Here is a 7513-nt window from a genome sequence, read left to right on the forward strand (position 1 = left end):
CAAAACTGATCTCAGTTTTTCTCTATCACTTCAAGTTTTTGAACTATAGGATTTTTGTTTTCTTAAAAATATGAAAAATACTGTACATAACAGTTTTTGTTTTATAAAAAGTTGCAAATATTAACATACAATGAAAAATGAAAGAAATAGGCATGAATAGAATGTTTATTTAACATTATTATGTTTTTACAAAGGATAAGGCTATAATTGTGTGCAGGTTAAGGTAAAAATTTACGCTTGTTGCTTTTTCTGGAGTGTTCAACTTGAGGACAATCGAGTTTGATGCTCCAACAATAGTCAGCCATCTTATGGACATCCCATCTACCCTGGTAACGTTCTTCCATAACCTTCAAATCTTGGTGAAATCGTTCACCTTGCTCGTCGCTAGCAGCACCAAGATTTTCCGGAAAGTTGGCAAGATGGCAATGCAAAAAATGTAATTTAATACTCATGTTGCAACCAAGCGCTCTGTAGCTCTCTGATAGTTTCTGAACAATTTCTGCGTAATTACTTGCACGTGTATTTCCAAGAAAGTTCTTGACGACATCTTTGAATGATAGCCAAGCATTCTTTTCAAGGTCTGACATAGTACCGGTGAACTGTTCATCTTTGATGAGCTGTCGAATTTGTGGACCATCAAACACACCGGCCTTGATTTTTTCAATTGACAGTCCATGAAATGTCAAGATGATGTACTTCAAACAGTCGCCATGAGTTGACAATGCTTTTACAAATTGTTTCGTGAGACCTAGTTTTATGTGCAGAGGTGGGAATAATATTTTCTTCCTGTCAACAAGTGGCTCATGTACAGTGTTAGGATCTCCAGGTTTAAGATCAGATCTCGGAGGCCAATTCTTCTCAACCCAATGCTTCTCTCGAGCTGTGCTGTCCCACATACAGAGAAAGCAGGGATACTTTGTGTATCCACGTTGCTGACCAAGAAGGAAGGACACCATCTTAAGGTCAACACAGATGATCCAATTGTGTTTGTCATATTGCAATAACTCAATAACTCTCTTTACATCTCCATATTCTTCACGAAGACAGACCGAATGCCCAATAGGGACTGCGCCAAACAAATTGCCATTGTGTAGAAGGACACACTTCAAGCTCCACTTTGAGCTACCAACAAACATTCGCCATTCATTTGGATTGTAGTTTGAAAGCCCTAATTCCTTCAGTAAACCAGGAATGTTATGGCAAAACACAAAAACCGCTGTCACTTCGAAAGTACTGCAGAAATGTACTTTCTCTGGTTCGAAAGTATGATACCTTCACCCCTTGTTCAAGTAGGTTTTTCTCGTTCAGTCTTGATGCTAGTATTTCTGAAGTTTTTTTTTGATAGGCCCAAATCACGTGCTAAATCATTCAACTCGTGCTGATCAAATCCCCTACGAACTGGATCCTCGTGAATGTCAAAATCTGCATCATTGCACTCAGATCTTCTTGAGGAGGTAGTTGTTCGAAAACTGGCACTGGAATTTCAGCTGAATGAGACTTTGGTCTTATAGCTGACGGTATATTAGGATATTCTATTTTACTTTTATTTTTCTTGTTAAATCTTGATGTTTTCACTGAACAAAAGTAACAGTCTGTGGAATGATCTCTTTGCTCTCGCCAAACCATGGGGGTACCAAATGGCATCTTTTCACGTGTTCCTTTGGTCCTTATCCATAAACTCTCGACACACTGCTTGCACACTTTGTGAGGGGCCAATGGCTTTTCTTGATCACAGAGTTTCACTTTAAAATATGCGAAATATGCTTGTTTGACAAATACGCTGATGTTTGCCCTCTGACTTGGAATGGTGAAACTACCACATATATAGCAGAAGGAGTCAGGGTTGTTTAGGCATTTGCAATGAGACGTAGCAGGAGCAGACATGATCTGAAACAAAAGAAATATATACCTATGTAAATAAAACACTAGGCTGGAATAGTTACAAGCTTAAAAACAAAAAAAAAGCATTAAACGAAATAGAAATTACAATGGTATGTTGTTACAAGGTTAACAGAAAAGCCATAACAAATCCTCCTAATTCCTACTATCCTAGCTTTCTGTCTGCAGATAGTGACAGTACTGACCTATTGGGAGCTGCACACACCTCTCACCGCACTGTCTCAATTGTGACTGCACAAACAAGTTGCCACATAGCTCTAGATGAGTCAAATCGTTATCAGCTGGCAAGTTTTACTACAGCTAACCAGTGGATTTTTGTTTATCTGGTAGGTAAGCTGTTTAGAAAAAGCTTGACGTGCTAGAAAAACACTTAACAGATTTGGAATCAGCAGGCCAATTTTAGTCTAAATAAGCTCAGAAATCGAACTCAACAAAAAATTGTTTTTAAATTGTTCCCCGTGTTATATATATACGAGTATATATATATATATATATATATATATATATATATATATATATATATATATATATATATATATATATGTGTGTGTGTGTGTATATATATATAAATTATGTATATACATACATATATACATTATACAGTATATATATATATATATATATATATATATATATATATATATATATATATATATATATATATATATATATATATATATATATATATATTTATATGTATATGTTTCTTTGTTCCAGAACGTTATGTGTTTCCAAAAAGGGCAAACCTATAAGAATAAAAAAATGCGTTGCAACTTGCATAAAAGCTCATCACTTCTACTGTTGACCTCGTCGGCATTCGTCAGAGCGAAAAGTATAGCAAAGGACCCAGAGTATGCACAGCGTGCGCAGTTTATGAAATTTACGAAGCTTTTAGTGTTTGTTTTCCACAGCCGTGTGTTTTTCACGGCACAAAAATATGGGACGCAAACTGTGTTATCCTTTTGTAGCGTAGTAGCAGCGGGGCGGCCTGAATATTTAATCATGTTTAACAACTGTGTTGTTTTATTGTTTTACGTTTCAGGGCGAACATAAACAAAACTAACGCCATTTTCAGTGTGGCCAGCGTGGTGAATTAAAAGGCCATTAGATTTTTTATTCTACTCTCTCTCTCTCTCTCTCTCTCTCTCTCTCTCTCTCTCTCTCTCTCTCTCTCTCTCACTGTATATATACATATATATATATATTTATATATATATATTTATATATATATATATATATATATATATATATATATATATATATATATACTTTCATACTATTATTATAAGGCAGAACAAGCAAATTTTTTTTTGTGTTGTAAGGTTCTTTCTGGTTTTTATACATAGTCTTTTTGCCGCTTCATATGCACTGTTTAATACACTATCAGGATATTTCAATTTTTGCCTGCATTCCTAATCTTATCTATTTCAGGGCTACATACCCGTAATGCTCTTAAAAACATAGATGAAAACACTGACTTTTTAACCTTATTGCTTTGTCCAGAATAAAAATGCACATAGGAAGAAATATTAGTGGGTTTTCTATACACACTATATTTAAACCCACTACTATTTCTTCGTATGAGGACATCCAGAAACGGTAAGCACCCATCATCTTCCATTTCCATCGTGAATTTAATTGATGGTACTAATTGATTTAACTTAGCAAAAAGTTTTTACATCTTGGTTCCTGGCCATACACAAATTATGTCGTCAACATACCTAAACCATGTTACATTACGTGGGATTATGTTGTTTAATATTGATGATGAAATAGATAAGATTAGGAATGCAGGCAAAAAATTGAAATATCCTGATAGTGTATTAAACAGTGCATATGAAGCGGCAAAAAAGACTATGTATCAAAACCAGAAAGAACCTTACAACACAAAAAATTTGCTTGTTCTGTTTATAATAATAGTATGAAAGATATCCTCATCTTCTTAAGAATTTTGGTGTTAATGTCGCATTTAAGAACAATACAACAATGAAAAATGTACTTATCAAGAACTCCCAGACAATATTAAAGGGTGTGTATATAAAATTCCTTTCTTGTGACAACTTTTATATTGGCCAAACCGGGAAAGCACTGGAAAAAAGAATTGAACAACATAAGAAATGTGTGAGATATGCACAAGGGAACAGTGGTATATTTGTACATGTTAGTGAGAACAATCATGCTATCAACTGGGAAGGGGCAAAAAGGATTGTATATTCTAATAATGCACTGGAAAGGAACATCATTGAATCTAGCTTCATAAAAGAAAGTTACAACCATAATATGAATATCAGTCAAGGGATGTATAAACTTGATCCTTTAATATCAAAAGAAATTTGTAAATTGTTTAAACTTTAAGGTAGGCAGTAGAGATATATGAAAATAGGATTATCATATTTGTAAACACAGTACGAGGGTAGTAATGTTAATGAGTTTCCAAACTCCGCCTCCATGACACCTGTCAGGTGTGGATCTGAGGTGGGGTATGGTCTGTTTATCAGCAATGTCCCCAGAGAGTCTATTGTGATTTTTAGCCAAATGAGTTTTAAAGGCCACTCCTACCTCGACACCGGCCTGAGTGGGGATATGGAGCCTCTAACGGTTGTGTATGTTCGTCAGTACTGTTCTTGTAGTATATATATTTGTGACTTCTCACACTCTGTATCAGTCCTTCGTCAATGGCTTGGAAATAAAGTCGAAACCGGTCAGGACCTACACCCCGTTTCTTATTTTTCACCTGTGGTAATGTGTGATATATATATATATATATATATATATATATATATATATATATATATATATATATATATATATATATATATATATATATATATATATATATATATATATATACGAGTATATACACACACATACACAGAGCGAGAGAGTAGAATAAAACTCTAATGACCCTTATATATACATTTAGATATAATATATATATATATATATATATATATATATATATATAATTATATATATATATATATATATATATATATATATATATATATATATATATATATATATATATATATATATATATGTATATACATATATATGCACACACAGAGCGAGAGTAGAATAAAAATCTAATGACCCTTATATATACATGTATATGTATTATATATTTTATATATATATGTATATACACATACATATTATATATATATATATATATATATATATATATATATATATATATATATATATATATATTTATTATATAATATATATATATATATATATATATATGTATATTTATTATATAATATATATATATGTATATATATATACATATATATATATATACATATATATATACATACATACAGTGTAAAACAGTTTATGCAAATATTTTGGGAAATGAAAGAAAAGGTCATTCTGAGTTGAAAATGTTCTATAAACATGCGCATTTTAAGGCTTCACTTGTCGGTGAGGTGAATTTTTAAAATAACCTTTATCATTAGACGGGCAAGTAAGCTGGTGTACGGGATGTCGGGGTGAGTAGTCAGGGATATGGGGAGGAGAGGATGGAGCTGATCAGCTCACTTGTTACTCTGAACAGTCTCGCTTTTCCGCCAAGTGAGTGTGTCTGGGTTACAAGTGTCAAATTCCGGATTCATTTTGAGAGCAAGAAACTGGAGACAGTGCCTTACCGTTCCAGTGATGTGGAATATACAGATAAGATTTTTATACAGGGGTTTTGCAACGGTTCCATTTCTGGATTACTCGGTTATGAACTCCGCTGTCTTACAAAAAAGGAAACCGGCGATTAGGCCGATGTGAATAAAATACTTCCAGATCATATGTATCCTTTAAATGCTGAACAAAGGGGAAACATTGCATGCATCATTGAAAGCTCCCTCTCTGTGTTAGTGGTGTTCACTGGACTCCTGTGAAGGAAGGAAAAGCAAGGCTAATGGAATCTTCCCTCCATCAAGGATAGGCCCATTCGTTAAACACCGATCAAAGATTTAAAACGTATTATCAAAAATCTCTCCTTCTCCATCAAATGTATTCATTATACAACGGTCAAAAGAAAAAACGCACTTACGAAAACGTTTTCGTCGCTGTCAGATTAAAAAGGATGGGAACATTTTAGAAAATTCGCTGTCTTCATTCTCTTCTGTCAAAGTGTTCAGAGTGCAGTATCCTCCCTGCGTACAATCCCCTGTCATCATGATTACTGTCACTATCACTAATTCAGCATAGGCGCAGGCCTAGTCTTGACTCCTGATTCAACAGTTCCATGACGAGGGGCCAGGACAGTTTGCGCTAGAATTCAGTGATCACAAATAAGTGTTGCCAAGCAACATTTACACTACTTTCTTGATACCTAAAGCTAAACATTAAAATTAGTTACATGAAATCTGTTCACAGGTGATTTACAAGTTGAAGTGACTGTAATGTTACATTTTTCAAAAACCTGCAAGAGAAAGTCTTAATTAAAAGGCTAGCAATTGAGTTGCTTAATGCGATTCATCAACCCACCCCCCCTCCCCCACATCCCTGACTAGCCTACTCACTCCGAAATCCCGTACGCGCCAGCTTACTTGCCCATTTAATAAAAACGGTTATTTTTAATATTCCACTCACCGACAAACATAGCCTTATCAAATGTACGTGTTTATAGAACATTTTCTACTCAGAATGACTTTTTCTCTCATTTTCCAAAATATTTGCATAAACTCGTGTTACACCTTGTATATATATATATATATATATATATATATATATATATATATATATATATATATATATATATATATATAATGTGTCTTGTGTATGTGTGTATATATGTATATATATATATATATATATATATATATATATATATATATTCACATTTGTGTTTTTAACTTGTACGTAAATGCATGTATTGTATACAGTTACCTATGCATATTCAGCAATAAACCATTGTCCCATGTTAGGGGGAGTTGGGGTTGGCTCTCGCGAAAACCAAACATCGGTTACCAGGCCTTTAATTAAAACCTCTTAACTTGTGCTTGAAGGTCGACTTTCCTCTGAAGAAATATTCACTAAAAAATGAAGTCTTCAAAGTGACACTTTACTTTCCCCGTCGCAAGCACTGCTTGATGATTACAGCCAGTTAATTCTGGTGGTTGTGTGGAGTAAGCTGCTGTTGCTGCTGCTGTTGCTGTTGCTGTTGCGTGAGTTCCGTCCATTGTCGGTTTCGGTCAAAGGCTGCTTTCCATGTGTGTGGATTGAGGAATATTATTATTATTATTATTATTATTATTATTATTATTATTATTATTATTATTATTATGAAAAGGGAAAATAAAGTAATAAATTAGCAAATAGATAAAAATGCATTAAATGCAAGGAGAATAGTATTAGGGTAGTTATGCGTTGCGTCTGCGCTTGAACTTCTGTAATTCTAATTGCAAAACATCCTCAGTAGGGAGACTGTTCCACAGTCCAACGGTGTGGGAAATAAAGGACCTCTGGCAAAGCCAGCTAGAAAATGATAACGAATGAATGGCGTGGATTAATGATACGGGGTGTGGAGTCCACCCGCTTTGAGCCTTCTCATAATCTTCGGACATTATATTAGCGTCTTATCTTCACCTTTTTTTCATGAGTTAAAATATGG

General features: G+C 33.9%; 1 pseudogene; it reads right to left on the reverse strand.

Moving 5' to 3' along the window:
• Positions 1-217: 217 nt before the first annotated feature.
• On the reverse strand, positions 218-2110 carry LOC136825130 (uncharacterized; annotated as a pseudogene).
• Between the last annotated feature and the right edge of the window lie 5403 nt (positions 2111-7513).

The sequence above is a fragment of the Macrobrachium rosenbergii genome, chromosome 37 (assembly GCF_040412425.1).
Source record: "Macrobrachium rosenbergii isolate ZJJX-2024 chromosome 37, ASM4041242v1, whole genome shotgun sequence".
NCBI classification, from domain to species: domain Eukaryota; kingdom Metazoa; phylum Arthropoda; class Malacostraca; order Decapoda; family Palaemonidae; genus Macrobrachium; species Macrobrachium rosenbergii.